This window comes from Lissotriton vulgaris, chromosome 10 (genome assembly GCF_964263255.1).
Source record: "Lissotriton vulgaris chromosome 10, aLisVul1.2, whole genome shotgun sequence".
Taxonomy (NCBI): domain Eukaryota; kingdom Metazoa; phylum Chordata; class Amphibia; order Caudata; family Salamandridae; genus Lissotriton; species Lissotriton vulgaris.
The window spans coordinates 560,302,541-560,328,363 of NC_141698.1; the positions used below are offsets into that span (position 1 = coordinate 560,302,541).

The window sequence follows — 25,823 nt, forward strand, 5'->3', positions numbered from 1 at the left end:
GCAAGGCAACAACTTGTGCTGACTTGCATTACTCTAGATTTACCAAGCACATCAGGGCCCCATAAGGTGGCCTTCGTGGCTTAGTAAATCTCATCTAGGTTTTGTGTCGCCCTTGTGTTAAATTGCAACACAATGCTAAATATGCTCCTCTGTTTCTTTTAAATGGGGTTGAACTTGGAGGACATTATACACTAAGAGTTCAATTATGAGTATGGTGGTCCACAGACCGACAGACTCGTGGGGGCTCGTCATTGGTGGTCTTCTGGCCGCTGCAGCCACCAGGCAACCTCCATTCCCTGGTGGTGTTGTTCCGGTCTTGAGGCGGCATATTCTTGGTAAGAATATCGCGGTCCCGCCAAGCTTATTACGAGTTTCACCTCCGCCACGGTTTTCATAGCTATTTACAACAAGGGGTGGTGAGGGACAGAGTCTCTGAATTAAGCAGAAAGCTCTCACCCAGTCAAGAGATCAGGGCTAGATCCAACACCGTTTTTTAGCTCACTGCACCATCCCAGTTTCAGAACCTGGCTGTATGCAAATTAGTCTGTTCCTGTCCCAGTGCATGATGGGAACAGGGCAAACCAAACTACAAAAGCCAATTCTTACACTGGGAAGGAAACAAGCTCCCGGGGACCGGTTTCTGGCATTACAGCCGTCTTCGGCCCGGTTTGCTTGAATCCTGATGGTGCAATGAGCAAGGGTCTCACATCTGAGAATACCCTTCCACGCTTAGGGTGGACAAAAATATTTACAACAAGGGGTGGTGAGGGACAGAGTCTCTGAATTAAGCAGAAAGCTCTCACCCAGTCAAGAGATCAGGGCTAGATCCAACACCGTTTTTTAGCTCACTGCACCATCCCAGTTTCAGAACCTGGCTGTATGCAAATTAGTCTGTTCCTGTCCCAGTGCATGATGGGAACAGGGCAAACCAAACTACAAAAGCCAATTCTTACACTGGGAAGGAAACAAGCTCCCGGGGACCGGTTTCTGGCATTACAGCCGTCTTCGGCCCGGTTTGCTTGAATCCTGATGGTGCATTGAGCAAGGGTCTCACATCTGAGAATACCCTTCCACGCTTAGGGTGGACAAAAATATTTACAACAAGGGGTGGTGAGGGACAGAGTCTCTGAATTAAGCAGAAAGCTCTCACCCAGTCAAGAGATCAGGGCTAGATCCAACACCGTTTTTTAGCTCACTGCACCATCCCAGTTTCAGAACCTGGCTGTATGCAAATTAGTCTGTTCCTGTCCCAGTGCATGATGGGAACAGGGCAAACCAAACTACAAAAGCCAATTCTTACACTGGGAAGGAAACAAGCTCCCGGGGACCGGTTTCTGGCATTACAGCCGTCTTCGGCCCGGTTTGCTTGAATCCTGATGGTGCAATGAGCAAGGGTCTCACATCTGAGAATACCCTTCCACGCTTAGGGTGGACAAAAATATTTACAAAAGCGGTTCCTACTGCATGAAAACCATGGCGGAGAGGAAACAAAGGGGACTCTACGAGCCCCCTTGTGCCTCAGGGCCATGGGGGCACAACATGTGCCCCCCTGTGTGCATGCACCACAATTCCTGCTTGGACTTTACAGTCCATGCAGTGCCGGAACTGTTTTTGGCGTTGTCATTGCAGTGCCCATTTTCTGAGGGTCCGCTGTGGGAATGTTAAAAAAAGCCTGCCAGACACGAGAAACACTCATAATCTGGTGGGCCTGACCACAGGTTTGGCTTCAGGGCGGACCCGACGCTGCGCCACCAAACTCATAATCAGGCCCTAAGTGTATCCGTGAAATAGAACTGTGTGTTTTCATCATGTCAAATGACCATATTACCATTGTGCAGCAGATTTGCACTGTGCAGATTTCTGGTGCAAACTCCATTACAAGTTGCACTCAAGTAGATAGACCTTTAGTCCTGGACCGAAGGTGTGACACAACAAATAAAAAACATTTAAATAAAGTGAAGCATATTTTTCCCCGCAACAATTATGGAGAGTGGCAGATTTAGACATCATGAACCTTTATGTACTTATTAGCAATCTTACAGACTCAAACCACTCAATTTGTCTAAATCAGTAATCTGTTCAGGAATGCATTAACCAGTATGATTCAAATCAATTTAAAATCACAAATACAAAGACAAACTCTTTAAAGTTGTCAGTCATAAAGTAAATCAAAGCATACACTGTTTTGCATGAAGGGAAATTCACAGATATGCTAAGCTAGAGAAATCAGGGAAATTGGAGAGAAGGCAGGCAGAACATTTCAGTGTGAAGGCAGATTCAGTCAAATAACTATCAAACGGAATTGCCCTAGAGTCTTAACTTTTATGGTCATAGCAAATGAAAGCAGCTCTTCTACGGCGTGAGAAAAGGGCATCTGAACTATCTAACTCAGCATTGCATAGTTTAAATAATTTCTTCTACAGAAAAATACAACTCCCATGAAGGGTACCAATCAGGATTGAATATGTTGTGATGAAGAAACTCTGGTTCTTGTACATGGTTAACAACATACAATGAAGTCTCAGCTACATGACCTTATGCTGGATACCTGGAGTGGGATGATACAATTCAGTCAGGACCATTATTTCACTGTGTATAGAACATATAGATAAACATTCACAAGGAATCTAAACAAGAGATACAAAGGACGACAACCATTTTGTAACAATTGCAAGTCTCCTGGCTCTGATATTTAGTTTGCAGACATTTATAATAGTGCTAACATTCCATATGGGAATTGTAGGCAGATATGAAAATGGACAGTGGGAAAATTTGTATGCCAGAAATCTGATTACTGTCTACAATTAACCTAATGTGTTTGATAAACTAGAGAGCTCATTAGCACTGGGGGTGCTACTGCTCTCCTTGGAACTGTGCTTTATGCCTGTGGATAGTAATGTAGTTAAACGAACTGCCCTACTGCCCTGGGTTGTTGTTGCAAAATAAAATATCCAAGTTAAAATTGGAAAAAAAGGTTTTATTGAAGTGTCACAGCATCCACGGTCCAGCAGTCTGAAAAGCTCCAAGCAAAATGCTCATTACAGATTCTAAATTCTAGCCAGTCCTCAAAGCTACAGTTGGTAACACAATTAAGAATAAACAAAGTGCCCATAAATATACATATATATAACAAGATAAATATGCAAAATATCTTCCTCCTTCAAAAGAAAAGAACCCTTCAAAGTACTTCTTACCTTAAAACGATAAAACCCCTCAACAGAAGAAGACATATTCATATAAATTCTGCATTCTTCCCTGGGTCACGTCTCATCCGACCTGTATCCTTAACCCTAGAGGCCACTAATTCATTCATTTCCACAACCTTGCTCAACCCAGAATCAATGATTTCCACATCTCTCTGAACACAGTCATCATTACTTATAATATTCTGCGCCTCTGTATCACAACTCCAATCCCATTTGGAATTATGAATTTTAACCAACCCACCCTCTTCCATATCCTCTTTCCTAACAACATCCTTCACCACTTTCTCTTTGCACTTAGCTTCTCACCTTACTTTCCACTCTTTCCTGTCTTGTGTGAACTCACTATTGGTATTAACTTTTATTATTTTTATAGCTTTACCATACTTTGGCATAACTTTTACCAACACACTAGGCAGAGCCGTACTGGCTACAGGGCGTTTTCTGCTGATGTGGTAGGTCCAGGTTCACTGCTGAGGGCTGATTTTGTTGCTGGGGAGCTGCTGGAGCTTCTCAATGAACAACGCAAAACAAATAGCTTTAAAACTTACTTTTAAAAACTTTTATTTTGCATTGTTTATTAAGGAAAGACTGGTAGCCAGTCCGGCCCTGACACCACATAGCCAAATTCCCACCCAATCCCCCACCATAAAATCACTTTCTACTTCAAATCATACTACTCCTTCAACTTTCCTTGCTTTTGCTCACCCTCCTGACCACTTGATTGACATCCATTTCTCCATCCCTCTTAACACACGTCTCCCTGAACCATCATGGACACTATTTAGAAACAGGACCTCTTCCTTTAAGGTAAAATCACTGACCTCCGTAACAGTGGGAGGTGTTGTGCAACAAATCCTCAATTTCTCCCTCAAAACACTTCTCTACTCATACCCACACATTACATATCTCCACCTGGCCGTTTTCTTGGAGTTCATTCAAAGCTGTAGTAACATGCTCAATTTTGCACATTTTGAGAAAATCTTCAATTTCCTTTGATTATTAAAACCCCTGGATAACCTTCCCTTAGAAACATTTCTTTAAGAACCTCTGTCACCATCATAGTGTTAGCCTGCATCACAAATTAAATTTCAGGACATTTTGAATGGCTATCCACCAACACCAAAGCATACTGAGCATCTTGTGGCAATGAGAAAAATGGTCCAGAAATATATAATACAATCTTCTGCCATGAAAACTCTAGCCATGTCACAGGCTTTAAGGTTGCAGAAACCACTTTAAGTGTCCTCTCACCACTCACACACAGATCACACTCTCCTACCACTCTATCAGCCATTCTATCTAGCTCTGGCCACCAAAATCTTGTTCTAATAAGCCCTTTCATATAAGACATCCCCAGATGCTCTTTGTGTGCAAAGCATAGATTAGATCCTGCATCTCCATAAGAGGAACACATTTACCATCCTTAAAAAGCATTCCTCCCTCAAGCTCAACTCACCTGACAATTTCCAAAATGGTAAAATTTCAGGAGTCACCTTCCCTTTCCTAGGTCACCTTCCATGACACACCCTTTAACCCTTTGCCATAACTCATCCGTAGTTTCACTTTCCAAGCACATTTCTTCATTTAGTCCATTATTATTACCCAAACCAACATCTTTAATAGTGGCAAGCATATCCACCTCCATTCTTTCACACCCTTCACAGTCAGCACCTCACGGCAATCTGATAAACAATCTACTGTGATATTGTTCATCCCTGGTACATATTCCACCTTGAAATTATAATCTTGCAGTCTCAAAGTAAATCTTGCAAAATGAGCAGTGGCATTCCATATTCCCCTGGTGACAAAATATTCACTAGTAGTTAAAGATCGGTTCTGAAGACTCCCTCACACTTAGTTCCAAAAATGTTCAATCACACCTACACACACCAAAAACTTGTTCTTTATACTGCAAAACTTATCACTTTATCATTCATAGTTCTTGAGGAAAATGTCATATTCCACTCCTCCTTCCCACATCTTTGAGCTAAAACAACCCCCAAGCCATTTAAACTCACATCCATCGTGATAATACATTTTTAAGCCATGCAGGAAGGCTTCAATGTAGGCGCTTACACAATATCCAATTTGATTTGTTGAAATTCCTGTTGCTGTATGTCTGTCCAATCAAAGGTAGCATCGTTCCCTGCCAATTATTGCATGGGTTCAATTTTGGGTTGCAAAGTCTCTGATAAATTTACTATAGTACTCACACAACCTCGCAAAGGAAAGTAGATTTTCTTTGCTGTATGGTGCCTGTGCCTTAACAATGGTATCACTAAAGACTTTTTTAGGCTCAACCCCATCACCAGACAATGTATGGCCTAAGTACTCTACAGAGCTACAAAACAGCTTACATTTTGTTCTTTTCAGAGCTAACCCATGATCTTCCAATCTCTCACATACTTCTCTAATGTGTCCCAAAAGTTCCTGTTAATTTGTTAAGAATATAAGGACATCATCCTGAAAACACTTTACAAACTTATCCATATCCTTAAAAATGTGGAACATTTCTTTCTGGGATACTGTTGCAGCTGAGGCAAATCCAAATGGTATTCTCTTGAAATGATACAGCCCCAGTGGCATAAGGAAAACAGTCAAGTGTTTAGAATCTTCCGTTGATTGAATCTGGTGATACACTGACCTTGAATCCAGAATGCAAAACATAACCACTCCCTCTAACATGTATACCACTTCATTAATATCACCCAGAGGATGACAATCCACAATAATATTTGCATTCACTACTCTCAGATCAATACACAGCTTCAATTGTTTGCCCGCCTTATGCACCAAAATTATAGAGAATAGACACTCAGATGACTCAATTTCTTCGATAATACGGACTCATAACCCACAATATCAATGGCAGATCCATTACAACTCTCAGCTATAATGTCTGATTTGTATAGTCTGCTCATGTCCAATATATCACATAATTTCTCCCAGAAATAGTCCTAGGTGATCATGGTCCATGGAAAACCACAGCCAGCCATAAGTTCCAAATCAACATTCAAAATCTTAACAACACAATTAGGTGGACTTTTAACTTCCAGGGCAACATCACCAGTACTAAAATTCCTGATGGACAATGCTATACCCTTACTTATGTTTATACCCTCATGTTTATAACATTCACACTTCTTGTTTTGCTCCTTGCCATCTCCCACACAAGACGCTTTCCCTTTTTGGGGTGTGGCTCCTTTCTTAAGATCCTTACACACCGGAGCAAAATGTCACACACAACCACATTTTTTCCAACAGCAGGTCACTGAGCAAACTAAGGAATATGATTGGCACTGCCACATATATAGCACACAGTAGTTCTCTTTTCTCTTTTACTGGAACTATAGTTGTAAGAGCGAACCCCACTAACAATACTCACTCCAGAATCAGAACAGTTTGCAATACTCACTTCATCTCCCTCACTAGTATTTTTGTTCATCACAGAAGACATCCATCTCTCAAACTGTTCTAATGCTTTGGCCAAGGCAATGGCATCTTGCAATTTGGGGTCACCCATGACCCATAATTGTTCTTTTATCTTCTTATTCTTTACATGTATCACAATCTGATCCCTACTCATTTCGTCAGACATGAGTCCAAAATTGAATGTCATAGAAAGTGCTCTTACAGTTGTAGGAAATTCATCAAAGGACTCCCCATCCTTCTGAGATTTAGTATAAAACTTGAGCTTATTCAATGCGTTACTAGTAGTAAGTTTAAATCTGTGTACCATTCTTAACAAAGCTTTTTAATACACAGGAATCTCCCCATGTCCATTCTGTGATGCAACTTTTAGTAATGTTCAAAAATCTACTTGATACTGATGCCAAGCACTGTAGTAAAATACTATTTTTCCTTTCAGCCCTCATACGTTCTCCATCAATGGCTTTCATGCATATAATGAATACTTTCTTCCACCTCATCCATGGAATAGGGAGTTTCACTTTGTTCATGTAAAAACTTAACTAGAGGTATGGGGATTTGGTGGAATGTTTGTGTTACATCATTCATACTTACCATTCTCTTTCCCTGTCATGATCTGAAGAACGTAGGGAGTTCAGGGACAACAGTTGCAAGGAACGGAGCTTGTGTAGGATAGCTCTTCTCCCAGCTCTGGGTTGGGGTTACTAATATATACCAGACTTACGACTTATGCTTCCACGTGTCATCATTACAAGGTTCAATTTGCATGCTGTTTTGCCTACACATCCGTTATAAGGTTCACAATAAGTAATATATTAATATATATAAGATATACAGAGAACAAAATAAACACTCCTTTCCAATGTTAGGAAATCAATAAGAAACAACTTGTACAGATCAGACAGGCAATGATTTCTCCAAAATACGATCAGATCCACAAGCTTTGTGAGCTCCCATGAACGACAGTAAGTCAAAGTGTAATTCCCTTTGGGCGAATTAACATAGAACAACTAGTTCTTACAGACCAAACATATAGAAATACACCATATCAGAACACATGAACAACAAGGAAGCAATGTAAACAATATTAAAAACCAGTGAAAACACTATAGTAAAAGTAAATCTAGACAATTTATTCACATACACTATATTTTGTTAAAAAATGGGAAACATACAGGACGGAACTTCTATACAATAAATCAGTCAAACATTCCAATAAAAAAGGAGGTACAGGTTGAGGACTAAATTCAAACAATGATACAGAATTTTCCTTAATTTCTTGACCCAGTATTACTCCTTGTGCATCGACGCGTTTCGGTGGTGAATGAGAAATTAGACCACCTTCATCAGGACAGTTGTAATGACAGTTTCCCAATAATTCTAAAGATTTAAAACAGAACCATTCTTAGTTACAGATAGTAATCACAGCAACATAATACAGTTCTTCTTAAAAAATATAGTGTGTATAGATTTATACAACCCTAACAAAATGTATCAACACTGCTTCCATGTTAAACAAGACACATTGTTAAAACAACATAACACAATAATCATACACATTACCTCAGTATGCTTATATATAGGAAACTAAATTCATAGTCAATACATTCACGGTGGTCATTTCACTGTTTATCTTTTCTAGACAGTAACATATATAGCTTGTACAGGTTAATCATAAATCATCAAGGGACATTGTAGTGCCCTTCCAATTCTCAAATCAATTGCACTAAATACTAAAGTCCTTTTGGTGCGTTCACTTAATGTAACTAGATCCATTATAGACAAGAGAGGCGGATAATACGATACACTTGATATATCACCTACCTCAGTCATAAAAACCGTTAGGATTATAGTAAGGGGTACTCAGCCTCCTTTCCACTCAGAAAAGATATTCGTCCAGCGAGATATCTTCTCAAATTAATTGTTGAACGGAATAGTAAAATCCGCTCCACTTAAACGAAACCATCTGTTTACACTGTACAGGGTGTATTTCTCCCCAAAAAGAATGACAAGGATCACAAACTTACAATATAGCTGCCCAAGGTGTAATTTGTTAGAGGCAGATGACATGCATATGTTCGTAGAATGTCCTAGCCTTAACTTGTTTTGGAAACAAATTGAGGGTTTTTTGATGGATGTACTAGGAACACAGATTGTGGTCTCTCCGGCAATGATTCTGTTTGGTCTGGGGACGGGTTACCAGCTTGCAAATCAGCAGACTAAATTTATTTTCTACGTGATGTTATTGGCTAGGCGAGAAATATGTAAAGCATGGAAATCTGAAGATGCTCCCACTTTCTCTGGTTGCTTAAGGTATATCATTTATATTAGTGAGTCTGATATAGCATGCGATGTTTCCTCTGAGTCTAAGATCTGGGAGCCCCTGGTGGCATGGCGGAACAGATGAGAGTATTCCGATGATTTCACCTGGGTACTGTTGGTGCTTAGTCCTCAACCAACCCGAGGGTCGCCAAGCTACAGAGGCTGAGGTGGATAAAGCAAACAGTAAATACTAGAAGGGAGTACCTTTTTCCGACTCTCTCTGGCGTCAAATTTTGTGGTCGTAACATCGTAATGCCAGGGGGAGGGGAGAGGATCTCCGTCTAGAGCACCCAAATTGGTATATGAGGAATAAAAAAAAAAAAAAAAAAAAAAAAGGGACATTGTAGTGCCCTTCCAATTCTCAAATCAATTGCACTAAATACTAAAGCCCTTTTGGTGCGTACACTTAATGTAACTAGATCCATTATAGACAAGAGAGGCGGATAATACGATACACTTGATATATCACCTACCTCAGTCATAAAAACCGTTAGGATTATAGTAAGGGGTACTCAGCCTCCTTTCTAGCATTAGCTGTTTACATATGAATGCACATCTGGATTCAGATAGCCTTCATATGGATTCACTTTTGGATCAATTTATTATTCAGGGAGGAGACTGATGTTAGCATACATGGGGATCTGCAGCAATGCTATTTATGGCACTTCCCGTATGTTTAGCAGTGATATTGTCTAGGAACTAGTCAGCTCCACTTATAGTAACCCTTTTTAGGATTGCTGTAAGGAGGAAAAAGATGCCATATATCTGGCATACATTTAACATCATAACTAGTGGTTAGTCGACCTATAGTGGCGGCTTCTTAATATGAAATCATCTAATCATTAAATCATTCATTAATCATATATGAGTGAATTTTGTTTGGCTACACCTACGGGAATAGGCGACCTTATAAGCGAAATGGGCTCGCAATACGTGCATTTTAGGGCCTTGCATTAAATACACACTGTATCTGTATTTAATGAAATGATATATGTGGTGTTTCTTTACACCTAGACCACATGGGTTCATCATAACTTTCACCATGGAGCTCCATATAGTGCCGTCTACTTTTAGAGAGTTCCATAATAATAAGGCCAAAGAACGACAGATCTATGACTTTGTATCGGCGTCTGTTTACGCACTACATCTGTTTACATTTAGAAGGAAGAGAGTATTTTCTGCTTCCGATTACCGTCCGAATAGTCCGTTCTCTATATCTAGGACTCATTGTCATGTGATCGGAACGTCACGCAAAGCGTTGAAAGGGAGGATGTATTTAAACCGGCAATGGACGCGGCAGTGTTGTTTGCTGTTGTGGACTCATAGTTGCTGACACGCGGGACGCTTTACATCTTGGCGCCAACAGGTATGGAAAGTGACTAATGCCTATTAGCTAGAGAGCGAAGCCTTTTTCAATAATTCCGCTAACAGTATTCTAACTCTCGTTATATGTGCTCCCTAGGGAATGCACGCTTGAACTGTTGCGGGTTCCTTTTACCGGAGAGAATCTAAGCACTTCTCATTAAGTAAGTACCACCAATGAGTGTTTAAGGAATCGATTATATAGGACTAGTTGGCAAACAAACTGCATTTTTGGGTAGTGTCTAACTACGAATATTCTGCCCACAGATCTACACTGCCTGAAACGGGAGTTTAGAATCATAGAATATACAGGGACTCCCCTTCGCCGGGATTACTAAATCATAAGTAAGTGATACTCTCTTAGACCCGGGTTTGACATAACAATGGAGTTAATAGACAGAGAGCAAATAGTTAGACATGGCTTCTGTTTTCCTTCTTTGTCTCTGCAGCGCAATTTTTAAATTATATACGAACAACTGATACCGCGTGTTAAGATCCATAACACTACATATTTATGTAAGTACAACTGAGGAGTGTATTATTATCAGCTTGCGATCAGCTGTATACCGAGCGATATATGATTATGACTTTGTTGCCTATAGACCTATGTTATAGATGGGTGGTTCAGAAACCATATTATAGACCAGCATTTCTGTTACCCTATTCTCTGCATGGGAAAGAGATGGCGAGCACTTTTTTGCGATTTGTGTTACGCTTATCTTTTCTACTTTTATTCATATCAGTTACCAGTATAGTAGCTGCAGACATGTTCTTCTTGATGTACAGGAAAAATGTCATTATAGAAGTTTGCCCGTGGCCTCATAGTGCCTCATAAATCTGTCTGAAATACTCTAAGAATACCACTAATATGTATATATACAGACCATTTAATTGGGTCTACTATACTCAAACAATGTTCGTATATATTATGTGCTCAATAGGCCAGACATTCTAGAAGTTTTTGGTTCCTTATATCTATTTGTATTATAGAGCGATTAGTATCTGTCCCAAACAGTCATTGAGATCAGTCTATATATGTTGACGATCTTCAAAAAGTCTCGCACTCTGAATATTATTCAAGAGCTATTTCAAACTCTTTAGCTCGCCTAATAACATCTACCTCAATAGAGAGTGATTTATATACATTACTACAAAAACCAGCTGCTAATTTTTGCTCATTTTCTTGTATAGGACTATATTATAACAATTAATTTGAGAAGATATCTCGCTGGATGAATATCTTTTCTGAGTGGAAAGGAGGCTGAGTACCCCTTACTATAATCCAAACGGTTTTTATGACTGAGGTAGGTGATATATCAAGTGTATCGTATTATCCGCCTCTCTTGTCTATAATGGATCTAGTTACATTAAGTGTACGCACCAAAAGGGCTTTAGTATTTAGTGCAATTGATTTGAGAATTGAAAGGGCACTACAATGTCCCTTGATGATTTATGATTAACCTGTACAAGCTATATATGTTACTGTCTAGAAAAGATAAACAGTGAAATGACCACCGTGAATGTATTGACTATGAATTTAGTTTCCTATATATAAGCATACTGAGGTAATGTGTATGATTATTATGTTATGTTGTTTTAACAATGTGTAATGTTTGTCTTGTTTAACATGGAAGCAGTGTTGATACATTTTGTTAGGGTTGTATAAATCTATACACACTATATTTTTTAAGAAGAACTGTATTATGTTGCTGTGATTACTATCTGTAACTAAGAATGGTTCTGTTTTAAATCTTTAGAATTATTGGGAAACTGTCATTACAACTGTCCTGATGAAGGTGGTCTAATTTCTCATTCACCACCGAAACGCGTTGATGCACAAGGAGTAATACTGGGTCAAGAAATTGAGGAAAATTCTGTATCATTGTTTGAATTTAGTCCTCAACCTGTACCTCCTTTTTTATTGGAATGTTTGACTGATTTATTGTATAGAAGTTCCGTCCTGTATGTTTCCCATTTTTTAACAAAATATATTGTATATGAATAAATTGTCTAGATTTACTTTTACTATAGTGTTTTCACTGGTTTTTAATATTGTTTACATTGCTTCCTTGTTGTTCATGTGTTCTGATATGGTGTATTTCTATATGTTTGGTCTGTAAGAACTAGTTGTTCTATGTTAATTCGCCCAAAGGGAATTACACTTTGACTTACTGTCGATTACGGAACCCTATCCCTTTGGCTTTTGGGTCCCTCTCTTTTATTAGAGATTCTATGTACGGTCCTTTGGACTGGAGAGCTCTTTTGTTACCTGTGAGTAAAAAATATTGTGACCAGAGAGATATATATCCTCAATGGATCAAATTAAGACCTTTGGGTTTAGCGATGATCAATTACATCGGATTATCAGCACTAAAAGTGGGAATAGAATCACAGTAGCTTCTGGTAAAGGGGAAAACTGGGGCAAACTAGTGAACCTCAAGAAAAAGCTTATCCGAACCGAAGCCCATGCTGACTTTTTAGTTGAATATGTAACATCTGGGACTATTCCAATTGGCCTACAGGTTCGTAATGAACCGGGGGTCTTTACAGAAAACAGAAAGTTTCTTGAGACGTGGGCACTAATCTCGAATAGATGCAGTCGAGATTGGATGCTGCTAATCATTGAAACTGCCCAGGGTTTAATTATCCTTGAGAAAGAAGAAATTGACAAGTTGGAAAATGAATTGAAAAACTGCCCTGCTCTCGAAGAGGCCAAAAAGAAACTGGCCGATATAAACCGAGATGTAGAAGGATATAGCACATATTTGCTAAACAAGAAAACCAATAAACTGAAAAAGGATATTGAGCAATATGCAGAGGAGAGAGTCTACCCTTTTCTAAAAGAAAATTACTTTCAGAATAAATATAATGGAAGTTGGGAGCGACCTGCCAATAGACAAATATATTCTAGAGGGGGCAATAAGCAGGTGACCGTCTCCAATTCATATTGCTCTAGCTCTGAGGAAGAAGGATGTATAGATCCTGGAAGAAATGGAAACGACCAAGGGTTTTTTTTAGAACCACGCCCGAGGAGAGGCCAAAACTACAACGGGAACCGGGGACAGGGTCATTTCAATCGAGGCAGGCAGCAACACTTCAATCAGGGACACCCCCAACAGAATTACAATCAGGGGCCTCCTCAACAGAGTTACAATCAGGGACCCCCCAGCAGAACTACAACCAGGGACCTCCTCAACAGGACTATCTAAGTACCCGGAGCAAACGTTACTGGAACCCAACAAACTACCAGTAATCAATCTATCCTGCAAGGACCTCACTGCAGTTGAAGTAGGGATTCTCAGTAGAGGATTTAGTTTTGTGCCCTCTACCAACTTGGACAAATTTCAGTTAGAAAAAGATTTAAGATCTTTTTTTAGGAAAATAAGATTAAAAAGATTTTTTGAAAATAGGGAGAGCAGGGACCGGATTAATATCTCTGGACTAAAACCAAAGTCAAAATTTACACCTACACTAAGTATGGTGAATAAAAATGTAGAAGCATTTGAGACCGCTGTAGAGAGTGGGATTCAAAAATTACTAGAGAAAGATAAAAAGTGTCACTCCTTCAACATCTCAAAGACTGAAAGAGAAGCTCTTAACAGACTTAAGGAAGACAGCTCCCTTACCATTAAGCCAGCGGATAAGGGTGGCGGGATAGTTGTCTTTGACACAAGTGATTATGAGCAGAGGATGCTTGGTCTACTTGATGTCAGGGAACACTACGCCTGTACGACGGAAACCAGCCTTAAGAGAGTAGCCAAAGAATGCCTAGAATTGCTGACCGAGGCCAAGGAAGCAGGTTATATATGTGAGGATGAATTTTGTTTCCTAAATAACTTGGAACCTAAGACACCAGCCATCTATGGCTTACCAAAAGTTCACAAGAATAGACTTGACCCTCCAATGCGACCTATTGTGAGCAGCATTGATTTTCTTTTAGAACCAATCAGCAAATATGTTGATCACTTTTTGAGACCTCTGGTCTGCAATTTAAAATCCTATGTTCGAGAATCAGCACACATTATATCTATGGTTGAGGGCTTGACGTTCTGTGAAGAGACTCAGTGTCTGGTTACTCTGGACATTGAGTCTCTTTACACGAACATCCCACAGATGGACACAATAGAGGTTATTGACGAACTTCTACTAGAACAAGACTTAGGTGGTGCAAACAGGGAGTTCATAGTTAATTGTGTCAGACTCATTTTGACTAACAACGTGTTCCTATTCAAGAACGAATATTTTAAACAACTAAAAGGGACTGCATGGGGGCTACCTGTGCCCCGAGTCTGGCCTGTTTGTATGTTGGCAATTTTGAGGCCAAACATATTAATAACGAAATGGCACCTTTTTTCGAAAATGTAGCGGGCTGGTACCGCTACATTGACGATATTTTCTTTATTTGGGAAGGTCCCACTGAACTTCTTGACGAATTCCTTCAGTGGCTTAACTTGGGAGATCCCAATCTGAAGTTTACATCTACATACAGCACCACCAAAGTGGATTTCCTAGATATATCTATTAAAAACTGTAGTGGAGTTTTGGCTGTCGAATTATTTACAAAACCTATGGCAAAAAACACGTTGTTACACTTCTCTAGTTTTCACCCTAAATCACAAAGGGAAAGTATCCCTTTTAGCCAATTTCTCCGACTTCGGAGAAATTGTTCAGATATTGGTGACTATTATAAACACGCAGAGACCCTCAGGACAAAATTTAGAGAGGGGGGCTACCCAAAGAAACTTTTGTCGCAGTCAATGAAAAGAGCGAGGTTCTATGACCGCGATGTACTAGTCCAGAATGTTAAGAAAGATAAGGGTCCCCTGAACAAAGTTGTCTTTGTAAGTAAATTCTCCAATATTAGTAACCAGATTAAAAATGTGGTGAATAAGCACTGGCACATTCTGAATTATGAAGAGCAAATGCCCCTAGAAAAACCTCTGTTCGCATTCAAAAAGAATAAAAACCTGCGTGATCTATTGGTACACACATACAAAGATGAACCCTTGGACAATCAAAAAACGATAGATGGCACAAAGGTGATTGGGACAACTAGATGTGGCATGTGTAACATCTGTGCTCAGTGCATTGTAGGAACAGAAATTGTGTGTAATACTAAGACTGTCAAATGTAAATCCCACAATAATTGTAGGAGCAAAAATGTCATTTATTTACTAAGGTGTCCGTCCGGCCTCTCTTATGTTGGAGAAACAGGAAGAGAGGCACGTACGAGGTTTCAGGAGCATAGATCAGCAATCAAAACTAAAAAGATCACAGCACCAATTGTGGCCCACTTTCTGGAGAATGGACACAGAGAATCAGATTTTAGCTGGTTTATCTTAGAAAAAATCAAAATAGGCAAGAGAGGCGGTAACATTGTCTCTAGAAGAAAAGAGAGAGAACAATGGTATATCTCCTATCTCGACACCGTTAGAAGAGGTCTAAACTCGAGAGAAGAATGGGACCGCATCATTGGGGCAACATAACTCTTACGTACCTGGTCTATCTAGAAAGATAATTATGGCCTAGTATAGCCTCAGTATAGATTCATAGCTTATGCTGATACTCTAGCATTAGCTGTTAACATATGAATGCACATCTGGATTCAGATAGCCTTCATATGGATTCACTTTTGGATCATATTTATTATTCAGGGAGGAGACTGATGTTAGCATACATGGGGATCTGCAGCAATGCTATTTATGGCACTTCCCGTATGTTTAGCAGTGATATTGTCTAGGAACTAGTCAGCTCCACTTATAGTAACCCTTTTTAGGATTGCTGTAAGGAGGAAAAAGATGCCATATATCTGGCATACATTTAACATCATAACTAGTGGTTAGTCGACTAATAGTGGCGGCTTCTTAATATAAAATCATCTAATCATTAAATCATTCATTAATCATATATGAGTGAATTTTGTTTGGCTACATCTACGGGAATAGGTGACCTTATAAGCGAAATGGGCTCGCAATACGTGTATTTTAGGGCCTTGCATTAAATACACACTGTATCTGTATTTAATGAAATGATATATGTGGTGTTTCTTTACACCTAGACCACATGGGTTCATCATAACTTTCACCATGGAGCTCCATATAGTGCCGTCTACTTTTAGAGAGTTCCATAATAATAAGGCCAAAGAACGACAGATCTATGCCTTTGTATCGGCGTCTGTTTACGCACTACATCTGTTTACATTTAGAAGGAAGAGAGTATTTTCTGCCTCCGATTACCGTCCGAATAGTCCGTTCTCTATATCTAGGACTCATTGTCATGTGATCGGAACGTCACGCAAAGCGTTGAAAGGGAGGATGTATTTAAACCGGCAATGGACGCGGCAGTGTTGTTTGCTGTTGTGGACTCATAGTTGCTGACACGCGGGACGCTTTACATCTTGGCGCCAACAGGTATGGAAAGTGACTAATGCTTATTAGCTAGAGAGCGAAGCCTTTTTCAATAATTCCGCTAACAGTATTCTAACTCTCGTTATATGTGCTCCCTAGGGAATGCACGCTTGAACTGTTGCGGGTTCCTTTTACCTGAGAGAATCTAAGCACTTCTCATTAAGTAAGTACCACCAATGAGTGTTTAAGGAATCGATTATATAGGACTAGTTGGCAAACAAACTGCATTTTTGAGTAGTGTCTAACTACGAATATTCTGCCCACAGATCTACACTGCCCGAAACGGGAGTTTAGAATCATAGAATATACAGGGACTCCCCTTCGCCGGGATTACTAAATCATAAGTAAGTGATACTCTCTTAGACCCGGGTTTGACATAACAATGGAGTTAATAGACAGAGAGCAAATAGTTAGACATGGCTTCTGTTTTCCTTCTTTGTCTCTGCAGCGCAATTTTTAAATTATATACGAACAACTGATACCGCGTGTTAAGATCCATAACACTACATTTTTATGTAAGTACAACTGAGGAGTGTATTATTATCAGCTTGCGATCAGCTGTATACCGAGCGATATATGATTATGACTTTGTTGCCTATAGACCTATGTTATAGATGGGTGGTTCAGAAACCATAATATAGACCAGCATTTCTGTTACCCTATTCTCTGCATGGGAAATAGATGGCGAGCACTTTTTTGCGATTTGTGTTACGCTTAGCTTTTCTACTTTTATTCATATCAGTTCCTAGTATAGTAGCTGCAGACATGTTCTTCTTGATGTACAGGAAAAATGTCATTATAGAAGTTTGCTCGTGGCCTCATAGTGCCTCATAAATCTGTCTGAAATACTCTAAGAATACCACTAATATGTATATATACAGACCATTTAATTGGGTCTACTATACTCAAACAATGTTCGTATATATTATGTGCTCAATAGGCCAGACATTCTAGAAGTTTTGGTTCCTTATATCTATTTGTATTATAGAGCGATTAGTATCTGTCCCAAACAGTCATTGAGATCAGTCTATATATGTTGAGGATCTTCAAAAAGTCTCGCGCTCTGAATATTATTCAAGAGCTATTTCAAACTCTTTAGCTCGCCTAATAACATCTACCTCAATAGAGAGTGATTTATATACATTACTACAAAAACCAGCTGCTAATTTTTGCTCATTTTCTTGTATAGGACTATATTATAACAATTAATTTGAGAAGATATCTCGCTGGACGAATATCTTTTCTGAGTGGAAAGGAGGCTGAGTACCCCTTACTATAATCCTAACGGTTTTTATGACTGAGGTAGGTGATATATCAAGTGTATCGTATTATCCGCCTCTCTTGTCTATAATGGATCTAGTTACATTAAGTGAACGCACCAAAAGGACTTTAGTATTTAGTGCAATTGATTTGAGAATTGGAAGGGCACTACAATGTCCCTTGATGATTTATGATTAACCTGTACAAGCTATATATGTTACTGTCTAGAAAGGATAAACAGTGAAATGACCACCGTGAATGTATTGACTATGAATTTAGTTTCCTATATATAAGCATACTGAGGTAATGTGTATGATTATTATGTTATGTTGTTTTAACAATGTGTAATGTTTGTCTTGTTTAACATGGAAGCAGTGTTGATACATTTTGTTAGGGTTGTATAAATCTATACACACTATATTTTTTAAGAAGAACTGTATTATGTTGCTGTGATTACTATCTGTAACTAAGAATGGTTCTGTTTTAAATCTTTAGAATTATTGGGAAACTGTCATTACAACTGTCCTGATGAAGGTGGTCTAATTTCTCATTCACCACCGAAACGCGTCGATGCACAAGAAGTAATACTGGGTCAAGAAATTGAGGAAAATTCTGTATCATTGTTTGAATTTAGTCCTCAACCTGTACCTCCTTTTTTATTGGAATGTTTGACTGATTTATTGTATAGAAGTTCCGTCCTGTATGTTTCCCATTTTTTAACAAAATATAGTGTATATGAATAAATTGTCTAGATTTACTTTTACTATAGTGTTTTCACTGGTTTTTAATATTGTTTACATTGCTTCCTTGTTGTTCATGTGTTCTGATATGGTGTATTTCTATATGTTTGGTCTGTAAGAACTAGTTGTTCTATGTTAATTCGCCCAAAGGGAATTACACTTTGACTTACTGTCGATTACGGAACCCTATCCCTTTGGCTTTTGGGTCCCTCTCTTTTATTAGAGATTCTATGTACGGTCCTTTGGACTGGAGAGCTCTTTTGTTACCTGTGAGTAAAAAATATTGTGACCAGAGAGATATATATCCTCAATGGATCAAATTAAGACCTTTGGGGGTCCCTCTCTTTTATTAGAGATGAGCTCCCATGAAGACAACAAATCCAGAAGGAGGCACCTGATCCCAGCGTGTATAACATGTACCAATAGGTGTTTGCGGCGTGAAGAATCCAAGGGCTCTATGCTAACTCTATACCAATCCAAGGCACAGTACTGCAACCAGTCATGAGTCTCGTTTAAATCAAGCAGATATCACTGAGGGTCAGGAGAGCATGCCACATGCACTAATGAATATCCAGCAGCTTGAGAGTGTCATTCCAAAAGATGTGGTAAGCGGGTACTGAGAGAAAATCTAGTGCACAATCCTAAAGTTAAGATATAGCTTAAGCATAGACGCTCGGCTCCCGGAGCCCTCTCGCCCTGCACATACATCCTGACACTTATCCTGAGCCGTAACGGCATATTTCAGAAGACAAAGGAAAACTCTCCCTTACCGTTTGCTTTTGGGGCTTCTACGTGCAGCAGACCCAAAGAAATGTCCCAGACTGTTCTGCGGCCTTCACGGAGCTGGGACCGGGGTGTCGAGTGAGAGGAGCAACCGGCCGCGACTGTCACAACAGCGACCATTGGTGGAAGTGTGGTGTCGGCCGGTGGGCTCCGGAGGTGTGCTGGGCCGATGGAGGCGGCGGCGATAAGTCCGTCTAGCGGAGTGCCTTGTGTGGGTGCGTGGCGGTGCAGGATCGGGGGTGGCACGTGAAATTTGGCCCCCCTTTCGGTCTTGTGTCCGGGCATGACAAACGGCTTCCCCCGGAATCGCGGGGCGGCTCCCGAGGAGCGGCAGAAAATTTATTTAGCCCTTTGGTGGTTCTTCGTTGGATGGCCTGCCTAGACTTTCTGGGTCCACACTGTACATCCTGTTGAGCCCTGGTGTAGAACCTGGTCCCGGGGTGAGGTGAAGGAGGACGAGGCCGGATCAGCTAAGATGGCGGCTGTTACCCTCCTACGCAGCTTACACTTGAATGGAAAAGCCGCTGTGCGGGAGTGTTCAGGGGTCTGGCGGCACGAGACTGAGCCCTCGTCCCAAGATATATTGGTTGCTCTAACTACCCTGCATGCGGCCCTGATCCATGGCGCCCAAGATCTGGGAAGAAGGATGGCCGCCATTGTTGAACCGACATTCCATACGGACACATCTCGATCTCAAGGAAACGCCGATGTGCCTGCCCCAATGTCGGTGAAGAATGCTTCTGCAGTGCCTATGTTCGTTGAGACGCTGGAAGACTCGGCTCAAGAGTTCGCCTTGGACAGCTTTGTAGTACGCATGAGTGATTTGTTTGGGCGTATACCTGATCAGCGGCCGGGGAAACAACGCCGGTCTACGTCTTGGACTGCCCAGGTGACATCTCAGTGCTTGCCGTATGGTGTGACTCTTTCTCCTTGGATGGTGAGACTGTGTACGAACTTGAAGCTCTTTTCGGTGTTGATACCGACCCAGATGGGTTTTCCTTATGCACATTCGGCTGGGTTTTGGTTGCTGCAGACCCATGGAGTAATTACGCGGCTCGGTCCACCCGGATCTCCTGGACCCTACACGCAGCTTTGTCTGCCGCTTGTGAAACGGACGTATGTTGGTGCTATTGATAGGAAAGGCCAAGGGTGACACTGTCTATGATCCGGTGGACTTATTGATGGCTGATGGTGATTTGGGGGACATTCGGCGGGGAGTTTATTGATGATGCCTTCAATGCTTAATGTTTTCCGTGGCCATTCTGATTATGTTTCTAGGATGTTTACTGGGAGCGGGGGCGGGGGGTGGGGGTCGAGTGGCGAGATCGAGGACCCTTCTCCACTTTTTCTTTCCTTCTTTTCTTCTTTCTCCTCCTTTACTATATTTCGGGTCTCTCATTTAGGGCGAAAGGCACGCTGCTGGGGGGGGTAGGCTGTGGCCTTCTGCAGGGGTGCAGGGTGGGAGATAGGGGGATGGGGTCGTTACTTTGTCCGTTCTTTGTTTCTATGGCCCTTTTCTCTTTCTTCTGTATTGGTGTCGTCATCTTTCATGTTTCCTGCAATATGTTTCGATTTGAGGGGAGGGGCGTAGCTTGCTATGGAATGGGTTTGTGGTCACATTTGTCCTGACTCTTATACCTTACTCCCAATACTTAAATTGTGTATGCATTATTTGCGGATTCCCTGATTCAGGCTTGTTATTATAGGTCCATGTATGACTATACGGCACTGATCCTTAGTTTTTTCTTATCATAAAATGAACCTTCATGAATCCTGAATATCGGCCACTGCGCCTGAATACAAGTCATATCCTGGATGTTTGTTAGACCCCGGTTCTTGGGCTGCTCTGTTTTTTTTCTACATTGATTGCTGTACTTATGACTTGGCTAGCGGCCGGCCGGGATGGTTGTGGGCCCATATTTGTCTGCTTGAAGTAATAATAAAGGTTAAAAAATTTTTTTTAAAAAAAGATATAGCTTAGGGCATAGAGTTAGGTAAGCGTGGCTAGGACAAAAATATTGCTGGGTAAATAGGTCAATGCGTATGGGAACCATGCTCACAACCAAAGGTTAATCTAATTCATAAGCAGAAACATTGTATATATGTCATAGACATCCTGGGCAGTTCCAAGATTTCAGTAAAAACAAGGTCCTCCAGAAATTATACAACTCCTGTGCTGTCAAACAGATGACAGGTAAACTCCTGGTCCTCGTCGCTTGTTACGAGTTAATATATCAATGATAACATTGGGGAAACGTTTTATTGAATAAACAGACCAGCATTCTGAACAGCTCCAAGCAAAATGCTCATTACAGATTCTAAATTCTAAACAGTCCCCAAAGTTACAGTTGGCAACACAATTAAAAATAAACAAAGTACCCATAAAAATATACAGCAACTGATACATATATAAATATAACAACATAAATATGCAACAAGTATGCACATTCCCGGTCCTGCTAATATTTTCAGTGTGGTAGCATCCTATCAGAAACTTGATGTATTTATGGGAAATTATGTAGATTTCTTTAAAGATCCAGTCACATTTTAACTGCTCCTACAGCATCCACAGTGAGAGATGTGACACCTGTATCAGTAGTACAAGAGTACTGATGAATATGAATACATCATGTAGATGCTGTATGTTGAGTACTCAGGCTTTTTTAATCAGCAGAATTGTCTTAAATTTTAAATAGATTTTTAGTCTATGAATTTACTGGATTTGGCGTCTGTGGATTCTGGATGCAAATCTGTCTGGATAAGTTTCATTTTGTCAGGGGCAGAGGTGGTTCCTACAGTGGTAGTATAGCGTCTAACTCTTCCTTCATAAGGTACCTTCTCCGGGCTCTCATGAAAGGCTGATAATCAGGGTTTTCCTTGTAAACAATTCTATGTGTTCCAGGGGCGGTCGCTACAGTGGTAGGATAAGCATCTAACTCTTGCTTCGAAAAGGACCTTCTCCGAGCTCTCGTGAAGGACTCAAAATCAGGGTCTTCCTTGTAAACAATTCTATGTTCCAGCTTTTTTTTTCTGCACGCATTCACACTGTCCCATTTATTAAAAGAAGTTTTGCAAGTTTTGTATCACGGTATAACAACATTAAACAGGATTTGGTGTGACATTTTGTTGATTACAGAGACATACATAAGTGTGATGTCTGCATCATTCCTGTGTGTCGTATTATGTATAATCATTATTATTTTTTTTAACGGAGTTTTATATAGCGCAAACCTGACCCGGTATTGGTTATCAAATCGCTTTACATAGCACCAGTTGCATTACATGAGGACTACATTCATTTTTGTTAGGCACAGTGAGATTAAGTGATTTGCCCCGAATCACAGGATATTCAGCGTCATTGCCGAGACTCGAACCCGGTTCCCTAGATTTGAGGTTGCCCGCCCTAGCTGTTATCTTACTATCAACAGGTAGCTATGATAATGTGCATGCAACAATTAACAAAAATTAAAGATAACAAAAGAAGGGAAATTCAGGGAGGAGAGGGGGTGTGAGGGTTTTCCAATGGAGGGATCCAAAAGTTTTCCCCACTATTTCTAGCTCCCGCAGTGTCATGCTGAGGTGTCTCATGCGAATCTTCAGAATACTGGGTTGGTAAGTCATCCTCGAATAATTGCAGAATTTGAATCTTAGGTGGATTAAAGCATGTGTACATGTGTACTCTAATTTGGAAAAAGATCTATAGAGGTTGCCATGTGCTCGTAAATTTGGGTTTGGTGTGTGTTATCCGGGCCGTGAGAAGTTCCATTGCCATAGTGTGCCAGAGTTGTCTGAACCACAAAGCGATGGGTGGTGTGATTGGTTTCTTCCAATGGAGGGCTATTAACTTTTTAGCAGTTCCGAGCATGTGTGATTTGAGGCGCCAGTCTGCAAGGGTCATAGCAAGAAGCGGAGTAGGCCTAATTCCTAAGATGACCACAGTGGGGGTGTGTGATCGTGTGGTTGTCGCGGGCCGGAATAACAAGCGTGGAGGCTGTATGAAGTGGGCAATGTCGGTTTATTATAGAATGTACAGGTGATAGGGGTGGAAATAAAAGATGAGGCTCCAACGAGTAAGCGTTCATGTCTTCTCCGAATGATGGCAGGGCCGTTTCTAGGTGTTTTGCCGCCCTAGGCGGGAATTGAAAAATGCCGCCCCCCCCCCCCCCCCTCCCTTTTTCTACCATCACTCTCTCCCCCGTCATCCAGGCTAGAAGAATAAATGCATTAGATATAAAAGAACTTGTATTAACTTTGCAAACATGTGTACTCATTTTTATACTGTAACCACTGTCAGAAGTGCAGTCAGAGCTTACAACATTTACTTAGAGCACTCGCCCTAAAAATAAAGGCTTTCAATTAAGGAACAATAAATACAAGTTTGAACAGTATGAACATATACATATGGACAACATATTACCTTAACTGCAGGCAGAGGCAGTGCCCTTCCCTGATCCATAATGTGGTACTGCAAACTGGCAGCAAAAGGGTTTGCACAGCAGGGGGTTGGTCCTCCTTGTCCCAAGGACAAAACACACATGAAAACTTGTTGCCCTTGACCCCAAACAATATGTACTGGCCGTCCGGCTAAAGGAACTCCACATCCCTGATTGTATTTCATTTTTAAATTTCTCTCTTCTAGCTTCAATTGTGTTTTGGGTTCTTTCTCTTAATCCAACGATACCTTCCTTGCCTTTATTTTAGCAAAGTCTTTAAGAAGATCTCTAATGTCAAGCTGGTAAGCCATGTCTTTATCTACTGAAATTGTGGCTAGCCCCACAAGTCTCTCTTGGCTCATGGAACTGCGCAGATAGGTTTTTATTAATTTGAGTTTTGAGAAACTCCTCTCCGCACTTGCCACTGATATTGGTAAAGTCAAAAGGATACGAAGAGCTACGAACAAATTAGGAAAACCATTTTCTAATTTGTTTTGGCACAGATAGTTCAGCACATATTCGGGTTTCGCATTTTTTTGTATTCAATGACTTAATCCTGAAAGTTCAGAGCAGAGAGCTGCCGCATCAATGTCCTTTAGAAAAGATGGGGTTTCTCCAGGTCTAGGCTGTGTTAGAGCGGTTTCCAATTGGATACACAAATCCATGAGTTCTTTGGAAGTTTTCATCTTGAGGTCCCTCATATTGTATAGAAAACCAAATAATCTTGCAATTTTATTTAACTGTGTGAATCGCTCTTTTACAGAACTAATTGCAGTGTCCAATATTGCAAAATAGTAATTTACTCAGAATTTCTCTTTGGGGTCAGCAATGGGTTCATCTTCTGATTCGTAAGCGAACAATTTCCTTTTCCTCCTTCTTTTCTCTGGCTGAAAAATTGGCTCAATATTGATTTCTTCAGCTACCTCTCGAGCATCAACCAAAACTCTCTCAAATTCCATGTCACTCCTCATGTTTTTTAAAAACTCCTCTGTACTTTTAAGCTCATTTACTGTTTTCTCAAGAGTAAAGTGCTTCTCCTGCATCAGTTTACTGGTCAAATTGGTTTGAAATGATATACTGTGCCATGTTACAACTGCAACAACAAACTTAAATGAATATATACTGTTTAGAAGACCTTCAGCTTCAACCTTAGTCATGGTACCAGAAGAGCCTTTGAAAGTTGAATCTTCAGTAATTGCAAACAACGCATCATATACATGCGGTAACTCGTACCTGATGGGAGTAAGGCATCGATCCTGCTTGACCACCGAGTATCACTCAGAGGTTTTATAATCAAAGATGGTATATGCCGTTTCAGTATATCCCATCGACGTGTTGACACAGCAAAGAATACATACAATCGTTGTATAACATCAAAAAAGGCTGTTGCTTCAATGCAAAACGAAGCAGCGTCATTTACCACAAGGTTCAGTGTGTGGGAACTGCAGGGGACATAGAAGGCACACGGGTTAATATCCAGAATTTTCTTCTGCAGACCTATTTCCTTGACCTTCATATTGCTCCCGTTATCATAACCCTGACCTCGTAGGTCTTCAATTGCCAATGAGAAGCTTTTGAGCTGATCTCTCAGAACATGACTCATTGATTCACCTGTGGTTTCGGTTAGTGGTACAAATCCCAAAAAAGTGTTCTTTCATTTGCACGAGGCTGCTTTCTTGGCATTCTTCATCAGAAGACTGAAATGGCTCTGTTCCTGAAGATTGCACGATGTCCACAAATCTAATGATCATGGTCATTTGTTCCGTGCGGCTGATATCTGGGGTGCAATCAAGAATGAAAGAAAAATGCTTTGCCTTCTTAACCAATTAAATGATTTTGGCTTTGATACCGTTTGATAGCACCTGGATCAGTTCGTTTTGA

At 40.5% G+C, this 25,823-nt stretch overlaps 1 pseudogene; it reads right to left on the reverse strand.

Annotated features, from left to right (window-relative positions):
* Nucleotides 1–24,484: 24,484 nt before the first annotated feature.
* On the reverse strand, nucleotides 24,485–25,545 carry LOC147688530 (zinc finger MYM-type protein 1-like; annotated as a pseudogene).
* Nucleotides 25,546–25,823: the final 278 nt, after the last annotated feature.